Source organism: Tamandua tetradactyla, chromosome 1 (assembly GCF_023851605.1).
Source record: "Tamandua tetradactyla isolate mTamTet1 chromosome 1, mTamTet1.pri, whole genome shotgun sequence".
In the NCBI taxonomy this organism is placed as follows: Eukaryota; Metazoa; Chordata; class Mammalia; order Pilosa; family Myrmecophagidae; genus Tamandua; species Tamandua tetradactyla.
The window spans coordinates 100,332,050-100,346,472 of record NC_135327.1 but is presented as its reverse complement, the minus strand read 5'-3'; the positions used below and the strand labels follow the sequence as shown (position 1 = coordinate 100,346,472).

The window sequence follows — 14,423 nt, the reverse complement described above, 5'->3', positions numbered from 1 at the left end:
CATGCCAGAGACCCAGGTTCGATTTCCTTTGTCTGCCCATGCAAAAAAAAGAAACCAGTAAAAGAAGAGCAAAATAAATCAACAGCAAGCAGAAAGAAATAATGAAAATGAGAGCAGAAATCAATGAAATTGAAAACAAAATAAGAGAAAAATGAATGAAACAAAAAACTCCTTTGGTGGAGAGATCAGAAAATGGATAAACCTCTAACAAGATTGATGAAAAATTTTTAAAAAGGAGATGACAGAAATGACCAAAAACAAGAATAAAGCATGGAATATCACTATAGACTCAAGATATTAAAAAAGGGAATACTACAAAACTACACATACATAACAACAATTGGGATGAAGTGAACCAACTACTCAAACTACAAATCACCAGAACTACTCAAAATAAAATAGATAACCTGAAGAGACTTATAATTAAAGACACTGAATTTGTAGCTAAAAAACTTCTGAAGAAGAAATCTTTAGGCAAGACGGCAAATTCTGTCAAACACTTAAAACAACAACAACAACAATAAAAAACCCAAGTCTATAAAATATTTTCCAGAAAACAGAAGAGCAAATATGTCTCAATACATTTTGAGGATGTGTTGCCCTGATACAAAATCAGACAATTTAAGAAAAGAAAACTATAGATCAATATCCCTTGTAAACACAGATGCAGTAATCTTCAAGAAAAATATTAGCACATAGAAACAATATAAAAACAATATATCACAACGTAGGAATGTAAAGTTAGTTCAATATATGAAAATCAGTCAATATAATTCATCATAACAGCTTAAGAATAACACCATTAGATCAATTTATGCAGAAAAAGCACTGGACACAATTCACTGACTACTCACTATACAGACCATCAGCAACCTAGGAAAGGAGGAAGTGTTCTCAAACTGATAAAAGGGTTTCAGAAGGGGGGAAAAAACAACATTTTACTTAATGGTTAAAAACCAAAATGTTTTCCCCAAAAGGCTGAGGAAAAGGAAAGGATACCTTACACTTACTGAAAGTCATGAGCAATGTAATAAGGCAAGAAAAGGAAATAATAGGCATATAATTAGAAACATAGAACTAAAACTATTCTTATTTGCAATGGCATGATTGTCTAAGTAGAAAGTCCAAGGAATCTACAAAAAAACACAAACTTTTAGAACTAATTAAAACTGAGTTCAACAAGGTCATAGGTTACAAAGTCAATGCAGAAAAAAATAGTTGCAAAGCATGTATCTAATCAGGACTTAACACCCAGAACATATAAAGAACTTTTACAATGCATGAACAAAAAGATAAGCAACCATATTTTTAAATGGGCAGAGTTCTTAAACAGGCATTTCTCAAAGAAGCTAAATAAACAGCCAATGAGCATATGAAAAGATGCTCAACATCATTAGCCTTTAGGGAAATGTAAAATCACAGTAACAAATCACTGTACACCTATTAAAGCAGCTAGAATAATAAATCCAAGCAATCCCAAGTGCTAGTGAAAACACCAATTTGGATTAGCCATACTGATGACAGGAATGCAAAATAGTACAGTTAGCCTGGAGATTAGTTTTTCAGTTTCTTGTAAGTTAAACACGTAGTTACATAGGAACTAAACAATCAATTGTTGATTGAATGTAGAAAATGACAACAAAAGGATATCATGAGGGATGTTTTTTGGTGTGATAGAACTATTTTATATCCCAACTGTGATGTTAGTTACACAAATACATACATATTAAAGCTGAAAACTGTATAACCAAAAAATGTTGATATTTAATGTATGTTAGTCTAAAACAAATTCAGTTCTATACTTTATTGTAACAAGTCAGTGGGCAGCAAGACATCAAAAACCAGGCGGGCCACGGTGGCTCAGCAGATAAGAATGCTTGCCTGCCATGCCCGAGGACCCGGGTTCGATTCCCGGTGCCTGCCCATGTAAAAAAAAAAAAAAGACATCAAAAACCACAAGAATCATAGAAGTGGTGAGGAGGGAGGGACTAATGGCACTGGTGAATCAAGGCCAGAGGACAAAAGGGAAAGGAAGAATCAAGGATCATTTCAAAGCCAAGCCTGAATAACCTAAACAATGTTAAAATTCACAGAAAAAGTAAATAAATTATTCGAGAGGGAAATGAAGAACTTTGTTTTAGACACCTCAAACTCAACAGACAGCTAAGTGAATGTGTTCAGCAGGAAGCAAAATTTCCAGAAGAAAACAAGAAAAATTTCCAAGAGAACATGAAGAGCAAAAATGGGTAAAATTACAGGGACATGCTCAGAGTTAGAAGTGGAGAAGAACACAGTAGAGAAATTCAGGGAGAAGAACTGAGGGCGGAATGTTGCAAACAAAATGACCAACCAAGAATAGACCAATGGATTTAGTTTCAAGAGAGGCATAGTTAACTCTATGCCTCCAAATACCATTTCCCACTGAAAAAAACCAGGGCTCCATGGAGAAAGGGCTGACTTCAGTCCTGAAATAGGAAATGTACAACATAAACCTGGGATTTCTTCTACCAAACGTTAAGGAAACTATCAAAGAGGTGTCAGCAGAAAAGAAGAAAAAAAAAAGAAAAACCTCTCCCAGAGTCAGGCGTGTAACCAGCCGGAGCGGCGGCGGTATCGGCAGTACAGCGGTGGCGCCAGGAGCAGCGACCCGGAGGGAGCGGGAGGCGCGAGGAGACACTGGCTGCGCGGACCGGTGACAGCGCGAGAGGTACTAGATTTTGACAACAACTTCACACCACGCGTGAGTATTAGCTAGTCGTTCTTGGCTCAGGAGGTGTTGGAAAGTCTGCTCTGACAGTGCAGTTTGTTCAAGGAATTTTTGTTGAAAAACATGATCCTACAATAGAAGACTCTTATAGAAAGCAAGTTGAAGTAGATGCACAACAGTGTATGCTCAAAATCTTGGATACTGCAGGAACGGAGCAATTTACAGCAATGAGGGATTTGTACATGAAAAATGGACAAGGCTTTGCATTAGTTTATTCCATCACAGCACAGTCCACATTTAATGATTTACAAGATCTGAGAGAACAGATTCTTCGAGTAAAAGACACTGATGATGTTCCAATGATTCTGGTTGGTAATAAGTGTGACTTGGAGGACGAAAGAGTTGTAGGAAAGGAGCAAGGTCAAAATCTAGCAAGACAGTGGAACAACTGTGCATTCTTAGAATCTTCTGCAAAATCAAAAATTAATGTTAATGAGATCTTTTATGAGCTAGTACGGCAAAATAACAGAAAAACTCCAGTGCCTGGGAAGGCCTGCAAAAAGATATCATGTCAGCTGCTTTAATATACTAAATGCATTGTAGCTCTGAGTCAGGTCTGAAGAACTGTTGCCCAATTCAACAGTGCCAGCATTCCAACTTTGTTAAACCTACCAACATCTTAAATGGACTTTCCTGTGGTGGTACCCTTTAAGAGGCGGATGAAAGCTACTACATCAGTTTGCACATTCTAAACACTTTCCAGTATCACAAGAGAGATTTTTACTTATATAATAGTCCTAGAGTATGCAACTGGTAAAACCAGAGGCTACATCCAGTATTACTGCTTATTAAGAGACATTCTGAACTTCCGGAGAAGATGGCGGCTTAGTAAGACGCGCGGGTCTTAGTTCCTCCTCCAGAAAAGCAACTAAAGAAACAGAAACAATACGAAACTGCTCCCGGAGTCACGACAGAGACCAAAAAGACAGCGTACCCCATTCTGGAACAGCTGAACGGGCAGGGAGAATCTGCTGCGGTGAGATACCCGAGGGGCGCGCGTTTTCGGCCGGGGCGGCTGGCGACTGGGGTCCCCTCCACGCACGTGGCTCCCCGGTCTGACTGGGAACGTTGGATAGCGGGGCCCTCCCGTCACGCTTGGCGTTTAGGGCCAGCTGGGCAATTAGGACCGGCACTCTCCCAAGCTGCAGCGGCCAGCGACCCCCGCCTCCAAGCGCGGTTTCCCGGGACTGCCGTGCAGACAGACGAGCGCCACAAGCGCCACCTACTGGGCAGGAAAAGAAAAACAGAGCCCAGAGATTTCACAGAAAAAGCTTTCAACCAGCTGGGTCCCACACCCAGGGAAATCTGATCAAATGCCCAGACACCAGCAGAAAATAATGGATGATGCTCGGAAAATTGAAGATATGGCCCAGTCAAAGGAACAAACCAATAGTTCAAATGAGATACAGGAGCTGAGACAACTAATGCTGAATATACGAACAGAAATGGAAAAACTCTTCAAAAACCAAATCAATAAATTGAGGGAGGACATGAAGAAGACATGGGCTGAACAAAAAGAAGAAATAGAAAATCTGAAAAAACAAATCACAGAACTTATGGGAGTGAAGGACAAAGAAGAAAAAATGGAAAAAAACAATGGATACCTACAATGGTAGATCTAAAGAGACAGAAGCTACAATTAGTGAACTGGAGGATGGAACATCTGAATTCCAAAAAGAAACAGAAACTATAGGGAAAAGAATGGAAAAACTTGAGCAGGGGATCAGGGAACTGAATGACAATATGAAGCGCACAAATATACGTGTTGTGGGTGTCCCAGAAGGAGAAGAGAAGGGAAAAGGAGGAGAAAAACTAATGGAAGAAATTATCACTGAAAATTTCCCAACTCTTATGAAAGACCTAAATTTGCAGATCCAAGAAGTGCAGCGCACCCCAAAGAGAATAGACCCAAATAGGCGTTCTCCAAGACACTTGCTAGTTAGAATGTCACAGGTCAAAGAGAAAGAGAGGATCTTGAAAGCAGCAAGAGAAAAACAATCTGTCACATACAAGGGAAACCCAATAAGACTATGTGTAGATTTCTCAGCAGAAACCATGGAAGCTAGAAGACAGTGGGATGATATATTTAAATTACTAAAAGAGAAAAACTGCCAACCAAGACTCCTATATCCAGCAAAATTGTCCTTCAAAAATGAAGGAGAAATTAAAACATTTATAGACAAAAAGTCACTGAGAGAATTTGTGACCAAGAGACCAGCTCTGCAAGAAATACTAAAGGGAGCACTAGAGTCAGATACGAAAAGACAGAAGAGAGAGGTATGGAGTAAAGTGTAGAAAGAAGGAAAATCAGATATGATATATATAATACAAAAGCCAAAATGGTAGAGGAAACTATTATCCAAACAGTAATAATACTAAAAGTTAATGGACTGAATTTCCCAATCAAAAGACATAGAATGGCAGAATGGATTACGACCCAGCAATACCACTGCTAGGTATCTACTCAAAGGACTTAAGGGCAAAGACACAGATGGACATTTGCACACCAATGTTTATAGCAGCATTATCTACAATTGCAAAGAGATGGAAACAGCCAAAATGTTCATCAACAGACGAGTGGCTAAACAAACTGTGGCGTATACCTACGATGGAATATTACGCAGCTTTAAGACAGACTAAACTTATGAAGCATGTAATAACATGGATGGACCTACAGAACATTATGCTGAGTGAATCTAGCCCAAAACTAAAGGACAAATACTGTAAGGTCCCACTGATGTGAACCGACATTCGAGAATCAGCTTGGAATATATCATTGGTAACAGAGACCAGCAGGAGTTAGAAACAGGGTAAGATAATAGGTAATTGGAGCTGATGGGATACAGAATGTGCAACAGGACTAGATACAAAAACTCAAAAATGGACAGCACAATAATACCTAAGTGTAATATAACTAGGTTGGAACACTGAATGAAGCTGCACCTGAAATATGGTTTTTTGTTTGTTTGTTTGTATCTTTTGTTTTTGTTTTTTTTCTTTTTCCTTTTTATATATATATATATTACTAGTATTATTATTTTAATTCTCTTCTCTATATTAACATTCTATATCTTTTTCTGCTGTTTTGCTAGTTCTTTTCCTAAATCGATGCAAATGTACTAAGAAATGATGATCATACATCTATGTGATGATACTAAGAATTACTGAGTGCATTTGTAGAATGGAATGATTTCTAAATGTTGTGTTAATTTCTTTTCTTTTTTTGATTAATAAAAAAATTAAAAAAAAAACATTATGAAAATAGAAGCTACGAAATGGTTGGTACAACAAATTTTCCTGTTTTAGTTTAACATCGTGTGGAAAACCAACAAACAATATAGCTATGGTACTTCCATTAAAATATAAGCATTTTTTCTTAAAAAAAAAAAATAAAATAAATTCTTCTCTTTCTGTAAAAAAAAAAAAAAAAGAGACATTCTTCATCCACCAATGTTGTACATGTATGAAAATGGTGTACTGTATACTTTAACACACCCCATAAACTTTGTATTGGAGAGTACAATAATGTAAATCCTAAAAGCACCACTATTTTAGCTTAATAAAAGAAAGTCCAAAGAGCTCCTATATAGTCTACTCCAGATAACTTCGCTTCTTTGATACTTGTAGCTTATTGTAATTTTTTTTTAAGAAATTCAAGGTCATTATCATTGTATTGTACAAAATAAGCACTTTTGATTAACGCAGCTATATAGTTTTTTTAATTTTTGAAAAACCTGTGGAGACAGTGATCTTGTCTTTAAAATATGATAGTCCTTTCAGTAAAATGTCTTAGATTAAAGACATTGCCTTTAATATCTGTCAGGAAGGAAATGTCCAGACTTTTCAAATCTCTTATTACATGTTTCCTTTTTTGTTTACATAGGGAACAATGTTTATAGTTGTGTATACAGTGGGGGTCTACAACAAGAAGTGTATATTTTCAAACAATTTTTTAATGATTTAACAATTTTTTTGTAAATCATTTTCAGGCTTCTGCAGCTGTAGATTCTCACTGTGAATCCCTTGCTTGCTCATGCATAAGTGTATGTGCAATACCAAATATACAGGTTTAGTATTTTTGCCTGTTAGTGATTGTTTCACATGTGTAACGTTTTGGTTGAGATGTTAAATGGTAGACGAGTACTGTGGATGTGGGAAGTAATTTTAATCATGTGTAATTGGTCACAAGGCCTAATTTGCAGTAACTACTGCTGTTTTATTTAACAATGCCTTGTTGCTTTGTATGCATTAATGTTTGGGTGTAAAGATTGTTCATCTATCCAACAGGGATCCACAGTATTTAAATTGAACAGCCTAATGTTACAACTACTTTGAGGTGGCCAAATGTAAACTAAAAGCCTTAATTAAAGTGGTGCAATTTTGTATAACGTAGCATCAGTAGTTCAATAAATTTGGATTGCCATGCAAGGGCTTGCATTATAATTACTTGCCACTTGAATGTTTTGTGTAATGTTTAACAGTGCTAGTAAATAAATATGGGTTTAACTTTTTAAATGTAAAAAAAAAAAAAAAAAGAGGTGTCATCAGAAGGATATCTGCACCAACTTGAAGAGGCTTCCACAGGCTTCTAAGAATAATTTGCATATGAAGAAAAATTATTTCAATCATTTTAAAACCATTTAAACCCATGAGATCATGATGACACACACACAAACTCATTGGTTTTTTTCATTTGTCAAGATACCCATATTTCTAAAAGTCAGTAAATAAATGACAGGAATCATTTATCTTGTCTCTCATACAAACAATACCTCAGTGCAATCAAGTAAATGATAGCACATTGCTCTCTATAGATGCATTCCAACTAATAAATGAGGAAATGGCAGTTAGAATATTACTGTATGGCAACCACAAAATAATGAATTTAAGCAGATATTTCACATTCCAAAGAGAAATGGCCATTACATGGCTCCTGAAGGAAAAACACACAACAAACAAAACAATGAACTTCAGTCGAATTTTGGCCCCACAAGCATCAGAGGAACATGTTAAATGACCACAAACATGTGCTCCAGCAAAATAAGAATGTGGAACATTCACACACACACAAAGGAAGAGAAACCCATTGATTAAAAGACTTGAAAGAACTTAACCAAATCTGGATCCTGACACAAACAAAGCAACTTAAAAAAAAAAATGAAGATATGGAAAATTGAATGTGGGCTAGATATGGAGTTATTAATTTAATATGTGAATTGTTTTAGTTTGCTAAAGCTACCAGAATGCAACATACCAGCAATGGATCGGCTTTTAATAAAGGAATTTACTTAGTTAAAAATGTATAGTTCTTCAGAGGAAAGGCAGCTAGCTTCCATCTGAGTTGTTCTGCCACATGGGAAGGCACACAGTGACATCTGCTGGTCCTCTCTTCTGGGTTCCAATGGCCTTCCCTGGGGTGATTCCTTTCTGCATCTCCAAGCATCTGCGCTGAGCTCTGATGTGGTATGCTGAGCTCAGCATAATTTGGAAACAGGGAAAAAAGGTGCAAGTATAGATAAAGCAAGAGGGGTTTTTCATATGTTGATAATAGCTGGAGTTATTTCTGTATGTATCTGAAATATCCCGTAATTAAAGGTTTAAATTAAGGCCATGCAGACTCTTGAAATGACTGTCTCACAGTAACTATGGAAGCAAAGGGCGAAAGTAAAGGTATTATTTTACAAAGACATGGTACACACATGAGGGTGGCAACTTAAGACCAGAAATGCTTGTCTAGTGCCTTGCCACTCAGTAACACTCACACACAGGTCACAGAGAAATTTTGGTACTTCCCCGCATACCTTTCACTGAATTATTTCTAATGAGGTAAAGTCAGACCCATCCCAAAGCAACAATGCATGAGGAAATTCATTGCTCACAATTCCCTAAATGGAAGAGTTTACCGGTAACTTCCCTGAATTATCTAAGCCCATCACTCATAATCACATATTTCCTCCAGCCCCAGGGAGAACCCCGTTTCTAACAGATTCACTAACTTTGAAGGACATGGTGAATGCAAACAAATTATAAAAATTAAAAAATTTCTGGGGAGGTTTTTGATTAGAGTAACCGATTAAGAGCAGCAACTCCACCCCTTTCAGCTGTGTGACACTGGGCAAGTTACTTTACCTCTCCTGTATCTCAGTCGCCTCACCTGTAGAGTGAGGACATGGGACTGCTGTGAAGATTAAAATGGGTTAATTACCCCACAAAGGATAGGTCAAGCCTACTTAAAATTAGGCCTAAGAATCACCCCCAAGAGAACCTCTTTTGTTGCTCAGATGTAGCCTCTCTCTCCAGCCAACACAACAAGTAAACTCACCACCCTCCCCCTGTCTACATGGAACATGACTTCCAGGGGTATGGACCTTCCTGGCAACATGGGACAGAAATCCTGGAATAAGCTGAGACTCAGCATCAAGGGATTGAGAAAACCAAGGGGGAAGAGTGAAATGAGACAAAGTGTCAATGGCTGAGAGATTCCAAACAGAGTGAGAGGTTATCCTGGAGGTTATTCTTACACATTAAGCAGATATCACCTTGTTATTCAAGATGTAATGGAGAGGCTGGAGGGAACTGCCTGAAAATGTAGAGCTGTGTTCCAATAGCCATGTTTCTTGAAGATGATTGTATAATGATATAGCTTTCACAGTGTGACTGTGTGACTGTGAAAACCTTGTGTCCGATGCTTCTTTTACATACCTTATGGACAGATGAGTAAAACGTATGGATGAAAAATAAATAAATAATAGGAGGAACAAATGTTAAAATAAATTTAGATTGAAATGCTAGTGATCAATGAAAGGGAGGGGTAAGGGGTATGGTATGTATAATTTTTTTTGTTGTTTTTGTTTTATTTCTTACTGAATAGATGCAAATATTCCAAAAAAATGATCATGATGATGAACATGCAACTATGTGATGATATTGTGAATTACTGATTATATATGTAGAACAGAATGATCAAAATAGGAATGTTTGCATTTACTTGGTATTTTTTTTGTACTTAAAAAAATAAAATAAAATAAATGGGTTAATTCAGTGCCTGGCACATTAAGTGCTCAGTAAATGTCAGCTATGTATTGGCCATTATATAAAATCAGGCCATTGTGAAAAATGGTTTTCTATCTGGGTTAACAGTTTCTTCAAATTTGCCTTCCAAAATCATTTGGTGAAAATCAACTTGCTCTAGTAATTGTTCTTACTCAGATTCAATGATGTCATAGTCATTTTGAAATAGCTCCACAAAACTTCCCCAGGGGCTGGGTGCAAAAGAGGAAACCAGCAGGGTCCTGAGCCAGGGTTAGAGAACATTACCTTTATATATATCTACATAAAAGGCTTCCATTATGCCATCTCCTTAGAAGGAGAGAGAAAAGTTTGAAAATCATGTACACAGAACATCCTGTTTATTTGTTGCTACATTATTTAGCTCTGCAAGCTACTGCTGCAAAAGGCAAACCCTAAAGAGGCTATTTCTAATATGTAACATCCGTGCCTCCTGCCCTTACGCAGTCATGTTTAAGGCCATCTCCACTGTTTCTACAGATGTCTTCTTCCTAAGTACCTCAGTTGTTAGCTTTACATCATCAGTTATGTTTCAAACGCTTTCATCCCACCCAATTTCCATCTGACATTAATTCCTGTATCCATCATGGATCATGGATCAAACAGCATCTGACCACAGGGCCAAAAAACAATCAGCACTTGGACAGATGAAGATGAACAACAGTTCCTGCCCTTGAAGATATCAATATGCAGCAGGGTTTTCACAAACTCCCAGGGCTCCTGCCTAAGTCTCTTCACTTGGAAGTCATCCCACTTTCCCCCAGACCTCAAGAGAGTCTTCTGAATCTCAGTACACATTTATCCAAGGCTTACAGTGAGGTCTCCCTCTGAGCTATTTTATATTAACTGTAAAATTATTTTGTTTTCTCCCCAGATTAGATAACATAGGTATCAAATTTCTTACTTCCTGATTTCTTCTCAATGACTTCTTTGATTTCCCTTTCTCTGTTTGAGTCTAGCTTAATAATGTCACTATTTCTACCTCCAAAAGTACAGCCAGGGAAGTCTTCTGTACACAGTCTTCCTTACTACTTTCAGAGCCCATAGAGAAAGGAAATAAGACTTCATCACAACATCACGCACTTTAAGAAGCTGTTAATAATCTTATGTAACTTTCTGACCTCTACAACTCATGCTCTTTATTCTTGTAAATTTAATGTGGATGATATAATCTGCCCCATCACAACAACTTGGCCTCGTCTCACAAAAAAATGACCATTTTATTATGTTAATATCTTATTTGTTAGAATGTAGCTTTCTTTTTTGCCTGAAACATAAGCATCTTTCTAGAGTTTCAGCCCTTCTACCAAAGAGTAGCTGTGACTCACAGGAGTATAATTTACAGGGAAGTTCTGCTGTCTGTCCCTTTACATCTTACCATTAAAATATTCTTCACCAGCCCATTCCCAATCTACAGAAGAATAAACTTCTTTCAATCATTAATGAAGCCATGGAGTTTTAACATTCCATATACCCTAGAAGTCAACTTTTCAGCTAACAAAGCAAATGCTAAATAACATGTTCTGCTAGGGCAATCTGATAGCCCTGCAAAAGAGAGTCTTTTGAGATTCCTGCAAGATTCATTAACTCGAAAAACTGCTTCAAGCTCATATAGAAGCACCAAAAAGACCTTAAAAAGGAGTAATCATTAAGATATCTGACTCTGAAAACAAATATTTTACATTGCAATTTCCAACCCGAAGCTTTGATCTACTCATTTCTAGTACAGTGGTTGCTTGGTTTCCATGTCAAGAATCAAAGACCAACCACCCATTGGCATGTCAGAAGCTTGGGTGCAATTTCAGGACATTTCAATTACGAAGAACTCCAGTTTCCACTTTCTCTAATTAAACACACCAGACAACACATGTGACAGAAACAGATCTTATACTGCAGTAAACTCTTCAGTTTCTTCACCTGATGCTCATTTTCCCAGCTCAATTAAGTCCAGGAAAAATTGGATATCCAAGTGCTGAGTTAAAGCCAACATACACTCTGGATTTCCAAGCAAGATTGTGACTTTTAAACTATTTCCACCCACCCCAAAAAGTATTTGTCATACTACATATTCAAATCTTTGTCTTAAAAAATCATCACTCCAGTCCCGGGAGATGTTGGGGCCTTGTTGGCACTTAGAAGCTATATCCACTAAATCAGTGGGCTCAGACTATTTCCCACACAGAACTCTGTGGAGACATCACTCTAATTACTCATCTGATCCCAAAATCAGAACCTAGATTATCCCCCATATGACTACTTCATTTATAGAATTAATGGTCCTTATGTTTCCCCTTCAAAGAAGGTATTTCCCTTTTTACACTTAGTGAGTACCTATTAGAAATTTTTATTATTTTGATTTGAGAGTTACTGTTAAAATAGCAAAATTAGGAACAACTCTTTAAGAAGTTCTTTCCTAAGGCCTTGGAAATTTGTTTCTTAAATGCAGAAAAACATTTAGGCAAGGGGGGCCTCATTAAGACATTGAGTAAGCTGAAAGGAAAAGAGAATTATCAAAGGTGTAGTCACAAAACAGGGTCTCCTTCAAATCTTCAACACATTCCCATACCACTCCCCGGAGGGCTTCTGGGGCTCCAGAGCTCTGTACTATCAGGACCTTTTTTGTAAAGGAACCCCGTTCCTTTCTGGTCTCACCAAATCAAATTTACTCTACAAGTATCTCAGCAAAGGCACTGGAAAATGGAGAAGAAACCATTCCTTCTACTTCCCTTCCACATTCTACATATTTGGGGAAAAACAAACTTACTTAATTCTCCAGTAGCGGGTCCTTTAAAAGTTAGTTTTCTATATATATATATGCCTTATCATCATTTAGAAAAATAAATGGCTAGAAATTCTTTAACCCCTGCTCGACACACACATGCAAGATGTTTGTTACCCAGAGAACTTGAGAGGGGTTCCTTCCAATCATTTGCAGGAGTATTTGGTGGTCAACAAGGGTATAAAGATAATTAACAGTCCAATGGCAGATCTTATAAACTGCCACAAAGCACCAATACCTCCCAAGTAAGTGTTTTCTCCTATAATTCCAGATTCTGGCATCTCTTCAGTGACATGGGTATTAAAGCTCTCAGTTCTAGGTCCACATTTTGGCTTTGTGTTGCTGGGGCTGGAACTCGACCCTCTATTGCTCCTGTATCAGCTGTTCCCTGTTAGTTTCCTCCAATAGGAGGCACTACAGGGAGACTGGAAGGTGATAGTGGGGGAGGTGGACATTCTCCCTCCTGTTTGCCACCTGTTCTACCAGGTGCTCTTAGCAGCATCACCCCAGCAGCTGCTGGCTTCAGCGTCTACCTGCCCTGGACACTTCCAGAATCAGCCTCATCATCCTCCCTCCCCTTCCCCAGTTGCCAGCAACAGCCAGGGAGTATTTCTTCCTCAGAGATCGGAGTCCCTGCTACACAACGGCTCTTCCTCCATACTCTCAACCCTTCCACTTGGTGCCCAGTCTGAGGGTGGTAGGGCTCCCTGCACCTACTACCTGTGGAGTCTCTCTTTGTTCTTGCAACCCTCCAACACCTGTGTGATTCTCCCTATTAAATTCCTTCTAATGAAGTATCTCATGTGTTTTCTGTGCTCCTGGCTGGACTCTGGTGGCTGAGACGAGCATGAAAATTTAAAGTTGAAAGGTGGTCAATTTGTTGTTATTCATATCATAGCTAAAATTTATTGTGCATTTACCTGTGCAAAACACTGTCTTAAGGGCTTTAACATACATAAACCCACTTAATATTTATAGCATTATCATCCGCATGTCAAAAAAGAGGAAGGCTCAGAAAATTTAAAGAATCCATTCCGAGATTACATAACTAGATCACATAACTAGAAAGCAGTGGAAGGGAGAGACATTTACATTTTGGGTAGTACACTTCCTGATTTCACTTGTATGGTGAGTTATATGGTAAGTATACAGAATCTTGAATAGGGCGTGAGATTTTGCTGGTTTGTCCACGTTAGTGTGATGTCCCAATATATGCCAGAGTAATTTGGGCAGTGAATAAAAAAGTATTTGCAGTCCCCTTGGGGGACTGGGGAGAAAGGAGGAAATATTCAACTTCCCTGTTTAGAGAATTTCTGATATTGTCACAAGCAGTGACAACAACAAAATCAATAGGCTAAGCCCTGATCTTGGGGTTCACCCCTATGAAACTTGTTCCTGCAAAGAAGAAGCTAAGCCTACTTAAAATTATGCCTAAGAGTCACCTCTCTTGTTGCTCAGATGTGGCCTCTCTCTCTAAGCCAATTCACCAGGTAAACACACTGCCCTTGCCTCCCCGCAACATGGGACATGACTCTCAGAGATGTAAATCTCCCTGGCATTGTGGGACAGAAATCCAGGGATGTGCAGGGACCTGGCATCATGGGATTGAGAAAGCCTCCTTGACCAAAAAGGGGGAGAGAGAAACAAATAAAGCTTCAGTGGCTGAGAAATTTCTAACAGAGACATGGTTATCCGGGAAGTTATTCTTATGCATTATATAGATATCCCTTTTTAATTCATGGTATATTGGAGTGACTGGAGGGAAATACCTGAAACCATTGAGCTGTGTTCCAATAGCCTTGATTCTTG

The 14,423-nt window shown here is 38.1% G+C and overlaps 2 protein-coding genes and 1 pseudogene across 3 annotated transcripts in view; 2 read left to right on the top strand and 1 right to left on the bottom strand.

Annotated features, from left to right (window-relative positions):
- The window catches only part of IGF2BP3 (insulin like growth factor 2 mRNA binding protein 3), a 194,542-nt gene that overhangs the window by 101,524 nt on the left and 78,595 nt on the right, over positions 1–14,423 (bottom strand). The window lies entirely within an intron of this gene.
- Positions 1–14,423, top strand: part of MALSU1 (mitochondrial assembly of ribosomal large subunit 1) — a 174,962-nt gene that overhangs the window by 123,442 nt on the left and 37,097 nt on the right. The window lies entirely within an intron of this gene.
- Positions 2,722–3,299, top strand: LOC143678831 (ras-related protein Rap-1b pseudogene; annotated as a pseudogene).